Source organism: Bos mutus, chromosome 18 (assembly GCF_027580195.1).
Source record: "Bos mutus isolate GX-2022 chromosome 18, NWIPB_WYAK_1.1, whole genome shotgun sequence".
Taxonomy (NCBI): Eukaryota; Metazoa; Chordata; class Mammalia; order Artiodactyla; family Bovidae; genus Bos; species Bos mutus.
This window is the reverse complement of record NC_091634.1, coordinates 31,685,238-31,703,893: the sequence shown is the minus strand read 5'-3', so window position 1 is coordinate 31,703,893 and position 18,656 is coordinate 31,685,238.

Below are 18,656 nucleotides of genomic sequence, written 5' to 3'. Positions count from 1 at the left end.
TATGACCTAAATCAAATCCCTTATGATTATACAGTGGAAGTGAGGAATAGATTTAAGGGACTATATCTGATAGAGTGCCTAATGAACTATGGATAGAGATTTGTGACATTGTACAGGAGACAGGGAGCAAGACAATCCCCAAGAAAAAGAAATGCAAAAAAGCAAAATGGATGTCTGAGGAGGCCTTACAAATAGCTGTGGAAGGAAGGGAAGTGAAAATCAAAGGAGAAAAGGAAATTTATACCCATTTGAATGCAGCGTTCCAAAGAATAGAAAGGAGAGATAAGAAAGCCTTCCTCAGCTATCAGTGCAAAGAAATAGAGGAAAACAATAGAATGGGAAAGACTAGAGATCTCTTCAAGAAAATTAGAGATACCAAGAGAACATTTCATGCAAAGATGGGCTCAATAAAGAAATGGTATGGGCCTAACAGAAGCAGAACATATTAAGAAAAGGTGGCAAGAATACACAGAAGAACTGTACAAAAAAAATCTTCATGACCCAGACAATCACGATGGTGTGATCACTCACCTAGAGCCAGACATCCTGGAATGTGAAGTCAAGTGGGCCTTAGGAAGCGTCACTATGAACATAGCTAGTGGAGGTGATGGAATTCCAGTTGAGCTATTTCAAATCATAAAAGATGACGCTGTGAAAGTGCTGCACTCAATTTGCCAGCAAATTTGAAAAACTCAGCAGTGGCCACAGGACTGGAAAAGGTGAGTTTTCATTCCAATCCCAAAGAAAGGCAAAAGAAGAAATATTTATGTACATTAAAATATTGGCCCAAGAAAAATACAGGAATTTAACAATTTAACATATGTTATTCCAACAACAGAATTTTAGCATTCAAATGAATCGAATGTATCTTTCTGGGTTGCCCTTCTATTCCAGTAAGCAGAACAGTTGAATGGAGAAGTGAAGCTTACATTTTGAGAATACAGAGCAAATAGAAGACCTACTCAAAACTAAAATCTTAGTATTGTGACTGTTACTAGAATATTCATTAATTTATCATTCTCTTTAAGAATCATTCAAAATGTCTAGCACATTTCCTAACACATAAGTGGTACTCAGTAAATATTTGTGGAATGGATTAATGAATGGTTGAATATTTATTATCTTCAATGGAAAAATCAAGTTTCAGAGAAATAGAAGAGTCCTCTTACCTAATCACTCTATAATTCAGTAAGGAAATAGAACTCAACATATTTAGAGCTCTTATTTTAAGTCAGTTATTCCAGACACAATAGAAGTTTTCCTGGAGAATATTTTATTACTGCCACTTAAATGAACATTGACTGTAATTATGAAATGTGAAGTTATGAATACTTGGGTCTTTTTCAGTCTAAATGGTGCTTGCAAGCCATGGACAACTTTTGGAATTTGACCTTTTCAGCCGACTTTGTTGAGTTGCTTCACTGACTTTGCATGTTTTTCATCTTCTGAACTGTGAAGTTAAGTTGAAAGTAAATGTAGATATTCATCTTAATAAATATATGAAGTGGACTATCACTAATCTTTTTTTTCTATTCCCAAAATCAAGAAAGATACCATTATGATTCCACTAATGTTTTAGTAGTATATCATGTTATATCATTGGTAAAAACTTCCATATGAAGTTGTAAGATATGTATGAGTTTGTATATGTGTGTGCATAAATAGAACTTAAAATGAAAAATAATGATTGACCATTTCTATGTTTCATTTGTAGACCATTCCCTTTCCCAACAAAATAATTGGTTCTCATTGAATATCATCAGTTTCAACTAATAATATCTACAATGTCAAAACACATGATGATTATTCAACAAATTTACCAAGAGCTTCCCTAGTGGCTCAGAGGGTAAAGCATCTGCCTGCAATGTGGGATACCTGGGTTCGATACCTGGGTTCGATCCCTGGGTCGGGAAAATCCCCTGGAGAAGGAAATGGCAACCCACTCCAACACCCTTGCCCGGAAAATCCCATGGAAAGAGGAGCCCAGTAGGCTACAGTCCATGGGGTCACAAGAGTCGGACACCACTGAGCGACTTCACTTTCACTTTTTCACTTTCTTTAACCAAGAATAGCAATTCCACTATTAGCTAAAAAAAAAAAAAGGAGAGAGAGAGAGAGACTGATATTTGAAAGGGAAATCATGGACAATATCATATGATAAGTGTAACAGAGAATCAGTCATCCCAACATTTGTTCTAATGTTTTACTGCACTGTGACCACTGTTTTTACATGGGACCAGAGCTGCTAAAAATAAAGACCCACTTTCAGCTAGATGATACTATATCAATAATTTCCAATAAGGAAAATTCAAGCAAAAATGTCCAGTAGCAGGTTTTTATAACTTTAACTTAAAAGACAGTTACTACTCACCTTGGCCCATTTAATTATAATTGTCTTCCTCTTTTTTGGGTTGTGAACATCATGTGAACATGATGGCAAGATTTGGGTCAGTTGTACTGAATTATGAGTTCATATTGGAAATACCATTCAGGCAAATGGGAAGAATAAAGTCAGAACGATCCTTATTCCATGAGGGAACTCATGGAGAAGATTGCCCGGACTGTTTTTGAACTACCCTCCTCTATACTCTACTTCAAGAATAGAATAAATTATCTATTGAATTTAAGATTTCATTACATAATGATTATCTAATAAACAAATTAAATTATTTATTATAGAAGTCATTTGTATCTAGGAAAAGTTTGTGTCTGTTACTACATTCAATTGGGGGGATATACATATTCATAAATAGGAAGAAATGTGCTAAAATGCTATTCTTCTAGAAGATCTAAGAATTTTTCATTTTTATTTGGCACCTCAATTATTCTTTCCTTGCTAGAGTAATATGTGCATAGGGAATAATAACAGTATATTTTAATCATTTTAAAGGACAGTTACAACAGAAGTGAGTATTTCTTTCCAGTGAACAATTGTAGAATAAGAATAATCCACTCACACCCACCCCACACACCACAATCCTGACACAAATAAGAAAAGATTTTATGAAACACAGAGAAAAATAATTTGTCTCTAAAGCATAGGGCTGTTGTGCTCTGTGTTCAATATGCAGGTTTTCTCAGTCAAGAAGCCTCTGGACCCAATAACCCTGGGAGGAAAGAGAAGAGAGAAAGTGATAGAGAGAAAAGGAAGGATGGAGAGAGGAGAGAGGAAGTAAATAATTATTTGTCCCTGTGTTCTTTCCCTCCTCCAATTTGCTGATAAAAATAGTAGCCTCTGCTTAAGTTAATCAACACTCATTTTCTTTTATAGGTGGAATTTCTGTTTTTCAACCCCTTTAATCCTTGAGGAAGAAAAAGATAAAGGAGAACATGAGAGGTTTAAAGTATTTTTCTCCGTGATAAAGCTGGGGCCCAAGAAATATTGGTTGAATGGAGGCATGGATGAATGAATTCATAAATAAATGAGCAAGTGGGTTAAGTGATATCAACAAGTTTCCCTACTTTTATTTTTTTTAATTGGACTCTGTGTGTGTATATGTACACACACGTATACATATTTACACATGGTCTTTCCTGAAATAAAATATATAAATGTACATAAATATATAATTAAATATATATATATGGTAAAAAGTCACACTTTTGCATGTAACTGTATGAATTTAACAGATGTTTAAATTTGTGTAACCATCACTACAAACAGAATACAGAATAATTCTACAACCCCCCAAATTTTTCTTGTGCTGCTCCATGGTAGTCAGTCAGAAACCTATTCTCCATCCCTGTAATTTTGTCTTTTCCAGAATGTGATATACTTAGAATCAGATAATATGTAACAGTGGAAGTGGTTTCTTCCACTTAGAATAGAGCTTTTGAGATTCAGTTGTGTTGTGTTTATCAATAGTTTCTTTATAAATGCTGGATAGCATTCCATTATACCAAAATTTATTTTTTATTTAAATATTAAAGAAAATTTAGGTTATGCCCACCTTTGGGTGACTACAGATAGTACTGCTAGAGCTATCCATATACAGATTTTTGTTTAACTATATAGTCATTTCTCTAGGATAAATGCATGAGTGGGATTGCTGGGTGCTATGGGAGATGTGTGCCTCATTTAACTGCTGGGCTGTCTTCCAATGACGCCTTTTTACATCGATAACAGGATCTTTTTTTCCTAGCAAAAAGTTTTTAATTTTGATAAAGCTCAATTAATAATTTTATTAATCATTGTTTTATTTTCATAAATAAGGATACTTTGCCTAACTCAAGTTCACAAAGATTTTTCCAATGTTTCCTTTTTAAATTTTTGAATAGGTTTATCTTTTACATTTAAATAAATCTATGAGCCACTTAAATTTTATCTATGGTATAAAATTTAAAGTCCTTTTTTTGAATACATTTACAATTTTTTTCAAAAATTGACTATATTTGTTTCCATTTCTGTACTATTTATTCCGTTCCATTGTTCAATGTGTCTACTCCACATAACGTTGATTAATGCAGTTTGTTTGTGAGTCTTAAAATCATGAAGTCTGAATCTTTTAAATTTGTTGTTCTTTCTCAAAATCATTTTGGCTCTTCGAGTTCATGTCTGTTTCCCATAAATTTAAGAAACATTTTTTATAGTTATAAAATATCTTCTGAGGTTTTCATGGAGATTACATTAAATCTAAAGATCAGATTGTGAATAATTGGCATCTAAAATATATTGACTCTTCCTATCCAAGAATGCTCTTTTTGAATTATGCAAAAAAATATTAATATAAAACTGGTTCTTTGCAAAGTCAAAGTAAAATATCCCATCAGTTCAGTTCAGTCGCTATGTCATGTTCGACTCTTTGCAACCCCATGAATATCCCATAGGGATCCCTAATTTATGTGGTAGTTGTCATATGTATTTAATATACATAATTTGAAAAAAAATTAGACAATGTAATAATTTTTGCTTTTAGTAGTCATACATAGGTTATTTATTTGACTTTTTTCTTATTTCTTGAGGTAAGCCTGTATTGCTATGAACCTTCCCCTTAGCACTGCTTTCACTGAGTCCCAACGGTTTTGAGTTGTGTTTTCATTTTCATTTGTTTCCATGCAGATTTTGATTTCTTTTTTTATTTCTTATGTGATTTTTTGGTTATTCAGAAGCATGTTATTTAGCCTCCATATGTTAGAATTTGTAATAGTTTTTTTTTTTTTTTCTGTTCAGTTCAGTTCAGTTCAGTCTCTCAGTCATGTCTGACTCTTTGTGACACCATGAATCGCAGCACGCCAGGCCTCCCTGTCCATCACCAATTCGCAGAGTTCACCCAGACTCACATCCATTGAGTCAGTGATGCCATCCAGCCATCTCATCCTCTGTCATCTCCTTCTCCTCCTGCCCCTAATCCCTCCCAGCATCAGAGTCTTTTCCAATGAGTCAACTCTTCACATGAGGTAGCCAAAGTACTGGAGTTTCAGCCTTAGCATCATTCCTTCCAAAGAAACCCCAGGGCTGATCTCCTTCAGAATGGGCTGGTTGGATCTCCTTGAAGTCCAAGGGACTCTCAAGAGTCTTCTCCAACACCACAGTTCAAAAGCATCAATTCTTCGGTGCTCAGCTTCTTCACAGTCCAACTCTCACATCCATACATGACCACAGGAAGAACCATAGCCTTGACTAGACAAACCTTTGTTGGCAAAGTAATGTCTCTGCTTTTGAATATACTATCTAGGTTGGTCATAACTTTCCTTCCAAGGAGTAAGCATCTTCTAATTTCATGGCTGCAGTCACCATCTGCAGGATTTTGGAGCCCAGAAAAATAAAGTCTGACATTGTTTCCACTGTTTCCCCATCTATTTCCCATGAAGTGATGGGACCAGATGCCATGATCTTCCTTTTCTGAACGTTGAGCTTTAAGCCAATTTTTTCACTCTCCTCTTTCACTTTCATCAAGAGGCCCTTTAGTTCCTCTTCACTTTCTGCCATAAGGATGGTGTCATCTGCATATCTGAGGTTGTTGATATTTCTCCCCGCAATCATGATTCCAGCTTGTGTTTCTTCCAGTCCAGCGTTTCTCATAATGTACTCTGCATATAAGTTAAATAAGCAGGGTGACAATATACAGCCTTGATGTACTCCTTTTCCTATTTGGAACCAGTCTGTTTTTCCATGTCCAGTTCTAACTGTTGCTTCCTGACCTGCATACAAATTTCTCAAGAGGCAGATCAGGTGGTCTGGTATTTTTTCCTGTAGTTGACATCTAATCTTACTGAATTGTGATCAGAAAAGATCTTGGAATGGTTTAATTTTTTTGATTTACCAAGGCTACATTTATGGCCCAAGATGTGATCTATCCTGAATAACATTCCGTGTGATCTTGAGAAAAGGTGAAATTCATTATGTTGCAGTGAAATGTCCTATAGATATCAATTAGGTCTAATACTAGGTCTGCCCATTGTATCATTTAAAGTTTGGTTTCCTTGCTAATTTTCTGTTTAGTTGGTCTATCAAGAAAAAGTCAAATAAATAGCCTAACTCTACACGTAAAGCAACTAGAAAAGGAAGAAATGAACCCCAGGGTTAGTAGAAGGAAATAAATCATAAAAATTAGGGCAGAAATAAATGCAAAAGAAACAAAAGAGACCATAGCAAAAATCAACAAAGCCAAAAGCTGATTCTTTGAGAAGATAAATAAAATAGACAGATGATTAGCCAGACTCATCAAGAAAAAAAGGGAGAAGAATCAAATCAACAAAATTAGAAATGAAAATTGAGAAATCACAACAGACAACACGGAAATACAAAGGGTCATAAGAGACTACTATCAGCAACTATATGCCAATAAAATGGACAACTTGGAAGAAATGAACAAATTCTTATAAAAGTATAACTTTCCAAAACTGAACCAGGAAGAAATAGAAAATCTTAACAGACCCATCACAAGCACGGAAATCAAAACTGTAATCAGAAATCCTCCAGCAAACAAAAGCCCAGGACCAGATGGTTTCACAGCTGAATTCTACCAAAAATTTAGAGAAGAGCTAACACCTATCCTACTCAAACTCTTCCAGAAAATTGCAAAGGAAGGTAAACTTCCAAACTCAACCTATGAGGCCACCATCACCCTAATACCAAAACCAGAAAAAGATGCCACAAAAAAAGAAAACTACAGGCCAATATCACTGATGAACATAGATGCAAAAATCCTAAACAAAATCCTAGCAAACAGAATCCAACAACATATTAAAAACATCACGCATCATAATGAAGTGGGCTTTATCCCAGGGATGCAAGGATTCTTCAATATTGTCAAATCAATCAATGTGATACACCACATTAACAAATTGAAGGATAAAAACCATATGATTGTCTCAATAGATGCAGAGAAAGCCTTTGACAAAATTCAACATCCATTTATGATAAAAACCCTCCAGAAAGCAGGAATAGAAGGAACATACCTCAACATAATAAAAGCTATCTATGACAAACTCACAGCAAACATTATCCTCAATGGTGAAAAATTGAAAGCATTTCCCCTAAAGTCAGGAACAAGACAAGGGTGCCCACTCTCACCACTATTATTCAACATAGTTTTGGAAGTTTTAGCCACAGCAATCAGAGAAGAAAAAGAAATAAAAGGAATCCAGATCAGAAAAGAAGAAGTAAAACTCTCACTGTTTGCAGATGACATGATGCTCTACATAGAAAACTCTAAAGACTGCACCTGAAAATTACTAGAGCTAATCAATGAATTTAGTAAAGTTGCAGGATATAAAATTAGCACAGAGAAATCCCTTGCATTCCTATACACTAACCACGAGGAAACAGAAAGAGAAATTAAGGAAATAATTCCATTCATCATTGCAATGAAAAGAATAAAATACTTAGGAATAAATCTACCTAAAGAAACAAAAGACCTATATACAGAAAACTATAAAACACTAATGAAAGAAATTAAAAAATGACACAAATAGATGTAGAAATATGTTCGTGGATCAGAAGAATCAATATAGTGAAAGTGAGTATACTACCCAAAGCAATTTATAGATTCAATACAATCTCTATCAAGCTGCCAATGGTATTTTTCAGAGAACTAGAACAAATAATTTCACAATTTGTATGTAAATGCAAAAAACCTCCAACAGCCAAAGCAAGCTTGAGAAAGAAGAATGGAACAGGAGGAATCAACCTGCCTGACTTCAGGCTATACTACAAAGCTACAGTGATCAAAATAGTATGGTACTGGCACAAAGACAGAAATATAGATCAATGCAACAAAATAGAAAGCCCAGAGATAAAACCACACACCAGAAATGGCAACCCACTCCAGTGTTCTTGCCTGGAGAATCCCAGGGACGGGGGAGCCTGGTGGGCTGCCGTCTATGGGGTCACACAGAATTGGACACGATTGAAGTGACTTAAGAGCAGCAGCATGGACACCTTATCTTTGACAAAGGAAGCAAGAATATACAATGGGTTAAAGATAATCTCTTTAACAAGTGGTGCTGGGAAAACTGGTCAACCACTTGTAAAAGAATGAAACTAAAACACTTTCTAACACCATACACAAAAATAAACTCAAAATGGACTAAAGATCTAAATGTAAGATCAGAAACTATAAAACTCCTAGAGGAAAACATACACAAAACACTCTCCGACATAAATCACAGCAGGATCCTCTATGACCCACCTCCCAGAGTAATGGAAATAAAAGCAAAAATAAACAAATGGGACCTAATTAAATTTAACAGTTTTTGCACAACAAAGGAAACTATAAAAAGGTGAAAAGACAGCCTTCAGAATGGGAGAAAATAATAGCAAATGAAGCAACTGACAAAGAATTAATCTCAAAAATATACAAGCAGCTCCTGAAGCTCAATTCCAGAAAAATAAACAACCCAATCCAAAAATGGGCCAAATAACTAAACATACATTTCTCCAAAGAAGACATATAGATGGCTAACAAACACATGAAAAGATGCTCAACATCACTCATTATAGAGAAATGCAAATCAAAACCATAATGAGGTACCATCTCAAGCAGGTCAGAATGGCTGCTATCAAAAAGTCTACAAGCAATAAATGCTGGAGAGGGTGTAGAGAAAAGGGAACCCTGTTACACTGTTGGTGGGAATGCAAACTAGTACAGCCACTATGGAGAACAGTGTGGAGATTCCTTAAAAAACTGGAAATAGAACTGTCATATGACCCAGCAATCCCATTACTGGGCATACACACCAAGGAAACCAGAATTGAAAGAGACACATGTACCCCAATATTCACTGCAGCACAGTTCATTGCAGCACAGTTCATAATAGCCAGGACATGGAAGAAACCTAGATGTTCATCAGCAGATGAATGGATAAGAAAGCAGTGGTACATATACACAATGGAATATTACTCAGCCATTAAAAAGAATATATTTGAATCAGTTCTAGTGAGGTGGATGAAACTGGAGCCTATTATACAGAGTGAAGTAAGCCAGAAAGAAAAACACCAATACAGTATGGTGTGATCAATCACCTAGAGCCAGACATCCTGGAATATGAAATCAAGTGAGCCTTAGAAAGCATCCCTATGAACAAAGCTAGTGGAGGTGATGGAATTCCAGTTGAGCTATTTCAAATCCTGGAAGATGATGCTGTGAATGTGTTGCACTCAATATGCCAGCAAATTTGGAAAACTGAAAAAGGTCAGTTTTCATTCCAATCCCAAAGAAAGGCAATGCCAAAGAATGCTCAAACTACCACACAATTGCACTCATCTCACACACTAGTAAAGTAATGCTCAAAATTCTCCAAGCCAGGCTTCAGCAATATGTGAACCGTGAACTTCCAGATGTTCAAGCTGGTTTTAGAAAAGGCAGAGGAACCAGAGATCAAATTGCCAACATCAGCTGGATCATGGAATAAGAAAGAGAGTTCCAGAAAACATCTATCTGCTTTGTTGACTATGCCAAAGCCTTTGCCTGTGTGGATCACAATAAACTGTGGAAAATTCTGAAAGAGATGGGCATACCAGACCACCTGATCTGCCTCTTGAGAAATGTGTATGCAGGTCAGGAAGCAACAGTTAGAACTGGACATGGAACAACAGACTGGTTCCAAATAGGAAAAGGAGTATGCCAAGGCTGTATATTGTCACCCTGTTTATTTAACTTATATGCAGAATACATCATGAGAAATGCTGGGCTGCAAAAGCTGGAATCAAGGTTTCCAGGAGAAATATTAATAACCTCAGATATGCAGATGACACCACCCTTATGGCAGAAAGTGAAGAGGAACTCAAAAGCCTCTTGATGAAAGTGAAAGTGGAGAGTGAAAAAGTTGGCTTAAAGCTCAACATTCAGAAAACGAAGATCATGGCATCTGGTCCCATCACTTCATGGGAAATAGATGGGGAAACAGTGGAAACAGTGTCAGACTTTATTTTGGGGGGCTCCAAAATCACTGCAGATGGTGCCTGCAGCCATGAAATTAAAGACGCTTCCTCCTTGGAAAGAAAGTTATGACCAACCTAGATAGCATATTGAAAAGCAGAGACATTATTTTGCCAACAAAGGTCCATCTAGTCAAGGCTATGGTTTTTCTAGTGGTCGTGTATGGATGTGAAAGTTGGACTGTGAAGAAAGCTGAATGCTGAAGAATTGATGCTTTTGAACTGTGGTGTTGGAGAAGACTCTTGAGAGTCCCTTGGACTGCAAGGAGGTCTAACCAGTCCATTCTAAAGGAGATCAGACCTGGGATTTCTTTGGAAGGACTGAGGCTAAAGCTGAATTTCCAATACTTTGGCCACCTCATGCAAAGAGTTGACTCATTGGAAAAGACTCTGAAGCTGGGAGATATTGGGGGCAGGAGGAGAAGGGGATGACAGAGGATGAGATGGCTGGATGGCATCACTGACTCGATGGATGTGAGTCTCAGTGAACTCCAGGAGCTGGTGTTGGACAGGGAGGGGATGACAGAGGATGAGATGGCTGGATGGCATCACCGACTCGATGGACATGAGTTTGGGTGGACTCTGGGAGTTGGTGATGGACAGGGAGGCTTGGTGTGCTGCAGTTCATGGGGTCGCAAAGAGTCGGACATGACTAAGTAACTGAACTGAACTGAACTGAATGCATATATACAGAATTTATAAAGATGATAATGATGACTTTATATATGAGACAGCAAAAGAGACACAGATGTATAGAACAGTCTTTTGGACTCTGTGGGAAAGGCAAGGTTGGGATGATTTGAGAGAACAGATTTGAAACATGTATATTATCATATGTAAAACAGATTGCCTGTCCAGGTTGAATGCATGAGGCAGGGTGCTCAGGGCTGGTGCACTGGGATGACACTGAGGGATGGGATGGGGGCGAGGTGGGAGGGGGGGTTCAGGATGGGGAACTCATGTACACTCATGGCTGATTCATGTCAATGTGTGGCAAAATCCACTACAATATTGTAAAGTAATTAGCCTCCAATTAAAATAAACAAATTTTTTAAAAAGTCATACATTTTTTAAAATTGTAAGAGGCAAAATGTATTCTATTTCATTTATATAGATAGTTGCCATTTTTGTTGCTTTCAATTCATCCTTAAGGCTCCAAATTTCCTTTTATAGCATCTTTTCAACTGAATAAGCAAGCTCCTTTGCATCCATTTAAACCATGTCTATGGTAACAAATTGTCTTAATTTTCCTTCATCTGAGGATATATTTCACTTTCCTTTATAAAGATAGTTTTGCTGAACAGAGAATTCTAAGTTGACCTCTGTTTTTCCTCACAGAACTTTAAGAAATGCTGTTCCACTCTCTTGTTGGTGGTGATTTAGTCACTAAGTCATGTCCAACTCTTGCAACCCCATGGACTGTAGCCTGCCAGGCTCCTCTGTTGCCACCATTGATTTTCATTAGAAATCTGGACCCACTTGAACAACTTTCTTCTATGTGCAATGTATTGTCTTTGTCTGCTTTTAATCTTTTTCCCTTTATATATATTGTTTGTTTTCAGGAGTTTGATTAAGATGTGTCTGGGCATGGTTTACTTCAATTTCATTGTGCTTGGGTTTTGCTGAGTTTCTGGAATCTACAAGTTTATGGGTGTTACCGCACTTGGGAAAGTGAACTGAAAGTGTTAGTCATGCAGTAATGTCTGACTCTTTGTAACCCCATGTACTGTAGCTCGCCAGTCTCCTCTGTCCATGGACTTCTCCAGGCAAGAGTCCTGGAGTAGGGCCATTCCCATCTCCAGGAGATCTTCCTGAACCAGGGATCAAACCTAGGTCTCCTGCATTGCACACAGATTCTTTACCATCTAAGACAACAGGGAACCACATTTTGGAGGTTTTCAACTGTTGCAAATTCAAATATTTTGTCAGGAGCTGTCTCTAGCATCTTCCTATTGAGTCTGCAATGACACAATGTTATACCTTTAGAAACTGTTGCACAGGTCCCTGAAATGTGGTGCATTCAGTTTTAATCTTTCTTCTCTGTGTTTAGACTATGATTTCTATGGATCTACTTTCAATTCCACTGACCCTTTTGTATATCATTTCTATTATTGAGACTTTTGTTGATTTAAACATTTGCATTATTGTGTTTTTCAGTTCTTAAATTTCTACTTTTAAAGATTGTACTTCATGGACAAGTCTTCTCTATTTCCATTCATTTGAAGACTGTATTCATGGTGCATAATTATGATGGATAATTTAAAGCTATTATGAGATTTAAGTCACTCAGTCATGTCCAACTCTTTGTGACCCCATGGACTGGAACATGCCAGGCTTCCCTGTCCATCACCAACCCCTGGAGCTTGCTTAAACTCATGTCCATCGAGTTGGTGATAGTGTCCAACCATCTCATCCTCTATTATCCCCTTTTCCTCCTGCCTTCAATCTTTCCCAGCATCAGGGTCTTATCCAATGAGTCAGTACTTCATATCAGGTGGCCAAAGTATTGGAGCTTTAGCTTCAGTCCTTCCAATGAATATTTAAGACTGATTTCCTTTAGGATTGACTAGTTGATCTCCTCACAGTCCAAGGGACTCTCAAAATTCTTCCCCAATATCGCAGCTCAAAAGTATAAATTCTTCAGTACTAGCTTCCTTTATGGTCCAACTCTCACATCCATAAGTGACTACTAGAAAAACCATAGCTTTGACTAGCTGAACCTTTCTCGGTAAAGTAACATTTCTGTTTTATAATATGCTGTCTAGGTTGGTCATAGTTTTTCTTCCAAGGGGCAAGCATCTTTTAATTTCATGGCTGCAGTCACCATCTGCAGTGATTTTCTAGCTCAAGCAAATAATTATGAGATTTAGGGTCCTGTAAAAGTCTTTTAAAGAAAATTTTAAAGCAACCAATCAAACTGGTTGGATTCAGACCACAAGTACTGATTTACTTGCTTTGAATTGTTATTCCAATGACAGTTTAGTTTTCAAGCCTTGGCTGACCAATTTTGGTTGGTCCAGTATGTGAAACATCCAAGTTTCACTCTGGGGCCTGGCAGTGATCTACATATTTGTTCAGTCTTCAAAATTTTTCTGTTGTTGATTCTGATCAGTTCTACTTACAGTAGTCATGGAATAGCACAAGATTTCTCTTTTGTTCACCTGTCTACCATCTTCTTTTGCCCACTTGTCTGCAATCTTCTCCATACTCCTGAATTCTCAGTGGCTTCCTTCCTGCTTCTCTGGTTAAAAACCTGAGGATTTAGTATCCCCATTCGATTGCAAATTCCCATGACTAGGTCAGTGTTAAAGGAAAACAGCAGGAGGAAAGAGTGTGGAACTGTTCCTGCCCACCACCACCATCTCCCCTCCTGCTGCCTCTGTTGTCTTCACCCTAAGAAGGTGAAGGTTTAATTAGGGTTTGCCTAGGATGGTGCTTGATAAATCAAAAGAACTTCATTCTTCTACCTCCAGCAACATCTTACTCCTTTATTGAGAAAAGTGTGAAAGCTTAGTCGTTCAGTTGTGTCTGACTCTTTGTGACGCCATGAACTGTAGCACACCACGCTCCTCTGTCCATGGGATTCTCCAGGCAAAAATAGTCGAGTGGGTAGCCATTCCCTTCTACAGGGGATCTTCACAACCCAGGGTTCAAACCCAGGTCACCTGCATTGCAGGCGGATTCTTTACCATCTCAGCCACCAGAAAAGTGTTTTTTCTTATAATTTTTCTGTCTATATCCATTTGCAAATCTTGGAGCTGTGAGGGTCTAATCAAGGAGTTACAGGAGAAAAAGAGAAATTCACATAATGTAATAGACAAAAACACGGAGTAAATCATAAAAAACAAAAAGAGCAAAAACAAGCAGGCAATGTATTACCCTATGGCCATTTTTTTGTTTTGATTTCCCTACTCTTATCTGCCTGCTCTCATTTATTCTACATCATCCTCTAGTAGCTGCTTCCTTGATTTTTACTAATAATCAGTGAACAACAGTAGCTTAGTCTGTGTACTCCATCTTAACTGAAACCAAAATCTTCTTACACCAAGAATACATAAGAATCTCAGAGTCCACTAGACTGTTATGAATGGTGTAAGAGAGATATATTTAAGAGAGGTGAGAGAGGAAAGCATTATTTTCAGCATTTGGGAAAGGATGCTCTGTATTCCTGATTAGAGTTTCCAAGTTTGATTACTGAAACAAAGATGGAAAGTCATTTCCTGACAGACGGCATTTGAAACTTTCTTGATAGTAAAAGCTAGATAATGTACTAATTAAAAGGAAGAGAGAAAGAAAAAGAGACTCGGAGAGAGAGAGAGAGACAAGAGACTTATTCTATATGAAAGGTTTCAGGAGGTAGTCAAAAATATTTACTCACATCAATTTTTTTCTTATAAGTATTATTTTCCTTGGGGTATTTTACACACACACATACACACACACATATCTCTTACGTTCTTTTGTTTAAGCAGGTTTATATATATATTACGTATATGTATTTTGTTTAATTTATAGAACTATAGTAAACCAAAAATTGGAAAATTTATTTAGGACAGCAACCAGGGAAGACTAAGAAGAGACCACAATATAAGAATTAAAGAATTAGAAAAATAAATTATGAATGTACGGTTGAATCTAAGGTCATAATTAATAGCTTCAGCAGCTTGTTTAAGCAAATTTTGACTCAGAAGATGGTAGATAATATGAGATGAAGGTTAGAAAGTGCTGCCTTAGATAAATCAAGGGGAATCAGTTTTGGTGCCAGTCTTATCAGGGAGGAAGTTATTGTATGTTCACTAAATATATGCAACTTTAAGAGCTGAAATATCTCAATACTCCATACTCGGGAAATGTTAGAAAACAAATGATCAGAAATAATCTAGGGATTAGAATTCTGTAAGCAAGAAATGAGCCTAAGGAGGAGAGGCCATTAAACTGATTGAAGCAGAGGATCTTTTTAGCTTCAATCCAGGTTACCATTTTGACGAGAGTGTGAAGATCAATCCAACTGAAAGGGTCAGGACTGAAAAGAGGATAGGCAGTTAGGATGGATGGCAAGTCCTTGACAGAAGGGGAAGAACTGTAATCTAATGTACTTTCTGTGATTATGAAAGTTGGGCAAAATTTTGATAGATACTTAGGCATCCCTAGAGTGACAGACATGGTCCTTTATTGTTATTGATGGTTGAGCAGAGGGAGGAATTAAGGGTGAATTTCAGTTTTCCAGTTTGTGAAATTAGCAGATAACAGATGCTGAGACATAAGCCAGAGTCAGCATCGAACCACCATCACCTATCCCCAAGAAAAGAAAGGAAAAGTAGGCAATGAAGGAAGTAAAAGTGAGTGTGGAATAAAAGAAGGGAACAATTGTGATTTTTATTTGTGGATATTTCAAGATATTTTGAGGCATAATTTTGTGATCTTCAGGAAGTAGATGGAATTGCAGGATGAGATCTCCTACTACAAAATCTGGGAGTTTAGCTTTAGAATCAGGAGTTTATAGTTATAGAAGATTCGCATCCTTGAAAGCTGCATTACAGTCATGGCTCTGAGATTAGGGCTGTTGTTGTCCCAAATAGTAGTGGCAGCGTAATTCTCCATGAACCTGGCTTCCCTGGGGTACCAGGGTTAGAGGACACTTAGGATGCTTTATGTGTAAGTGCTAGGGAGAGGTAGATAGCACTGGATGCTCTGGGTCTCATTGCAGTAATTATAATAAAGAACTTCACTTTCTTCATACTGCATAGAACATAAATTTCTCCCCAAAGGAAGGATTTCAAAGCATTTGGAATTATTTCTGGTGAACTATTGTCAATTCATTTCTTATCACACAACTAAGGGTACAAAGAGAATGATTTTGACATTTTTTTTTTCCTTTTCAAAGTATAATGGTTCAAAAAATTTGAGGACTCTTTAAAAAGAAAGAAAAAAATGGGAAAAAATTGTCTTTAACTTTTTACCTGACTTTTCTACTTTCAACAATTATAATGACAGTTTCTATCATTTCTGCACAAGACTGATTTTGAGCTCTTATCTGGGCAAATTATATATACCATTAAAATTTGAGCTATGAAAGCACTCTGAGTTATTTCTCCCCAAAATGATGCCACTGCTCAAATTTGAATTCAATATTACGTGTAAACTAAGTCCCATTCAAATATAATATGGATTTTAAGCAAAGAAAATTTTCATCACTGAATCAAGATTCTGCTTTTCCATTTTGGAAATAAAGATTGGATGGAGAAGAGAAAATTGTCTATGAATGAGCCTATTCTTGATAAACTTCTAATAAAAGGATGTATGATAAGTTTTTTTTAATACCTGTACTAAATCTCATGTACAAATGTCTAGTCAATTACTGCTGTTGGAGGATTTTGTCAACAAAATAGTTCAGTATGAAATAATATAACAATTTCCATTACACACTGGGGGAAATGAGGAGTAATTTAAGACATAATGTTGTTTTATTAACTCAGAAGCCTCATGACTTTGGACTCTTCAGACTGAAGCGCTGAACGGAAATGTAGAAATGATTAATTCCATCAGCTGGAGCTTAAGGAACTTGATGATAAGAAATCATTTTTGCAGGAAAAAAAGGCAGCTTATTATCTGTTAGTCAGAAAAAAGAAAGTGACTATGGTATTTCATACACTTAATTTTTTTTTCTTCTTGGAGGAAATGCAAAACTACTATTGTTGCTGTTCAGTTCATGTTCATGTTCAAAGAATCATGTCTGACTTTGCGAATCCATGGACTACAGCACACCAGGCTTCCCTGTCCTTCACCGTCCCACAGAGTTTGCTCAAATTCAAGTCCACTGAGTTAGTGATGCCATCCAACCATCTCATCCTCTGTCATTCCCTTCCCCTCCTGTCTTCAGTCTTTCCCAGCATTAGAGTCTTTTTCAGTGAGTCGGCCTTCGTATCAGGTGGCCAACGTATTGAAGCTTCAGCTTCAGTCCTTCTAATGAATATTCAGGGTTGATTTCCTTTAGGATTGACTGATTTGATCTCCTTGCTGTTCAAGGGACTCTGAAGAGTCTTCTCCAGTACCACAGTTCGAAAGCATCAGTCCTTCGGTGCTGTATACTAACATTTATAAATATTATGTAGATACATTTGATAATGGTATTATGCTATTTACTGGGGTGCCTATGAAGAAACCAACAGGACACTATAGAAATATGAACTAAAGGCAAACATATGCACACACACTCACACTCTTGGAATACAGGAAGAAAATCAGTCTTTAGAGTTCAAGAATCTTGGATTTGAATGATAAATCTGCTGTTAAATTTAGACAATACATTGCCTCTTTAGGCTTGGTTTCCTAATTTGAAAATGGAGCATGACAGAGCCCATCATGTGATGTTGATGTGGACATAAAGTAAAATTATGTTTAATGTATTCACAAGAATGCCTGACACATAGCATCAATAAGTAGTGATTACTTTGCTGTCACTACTCTTTTGTCTTGATTATTGTTATCCAAATAAGGCCTACATTAATGTTGGTTTTTGTTGTGAAACGCACATGATCCCAATTAGCTGAATCCTATGAAAGGCATGTGTTGGACATCCAAGCTGGGCTAGTGACATATCACAGACTTGCACTGTAACCAGGTCAAGGTGGGGGCAGCTACCAGTGGGATAGTTAAAAAAAAGAAGATTTTTTAATGTTTTCATCTGAGATAGGATTAGTTCCATGGAAAAAGTGGGAACTGTGTTTCCCTTAGCTGTCTCTTACCCTTCCCTCCCACCAAAATGAATAGTATCCATTAGAATGGGAAGCTTCATGGATGGTTGTGCCAATGACTGAGATATTAAAAATATCATTTTAGATGTTAGCTTGAAAGAGATTTATAAGTAGAAATGGATTTACAGAAGCATGGCACTCACTTTTATATTACTGCGGGGCTGCCACTTTGCTCACATGGACCAAAGTAGGAATATTGGTTACTAATTCATCTGTTCCTTGAAAATCTCAGGATGAATTCCCGTTAACTAAAGTATGAAACAGATCAGAGCTAGAATATTGCATTTTGCAGAAACAAAAAAGGAAAAAATATTTTTAAGTTTATGGGACTTTGGAGAATATATGGCTCTGACCAATGGCTGACAATTTCTCAGATATGGACTATTTTTGATGGGGTAAGAGGAAGGAATGGAGAAGGCGATGGCACCCCACTCCAGTACTCTTGCCTGGAAAATCCCATGGATGGAGGAGCCTGGTAGGCTACAGTCCATGGGGTCAGTAAGAGTCGGACACGACTGAGT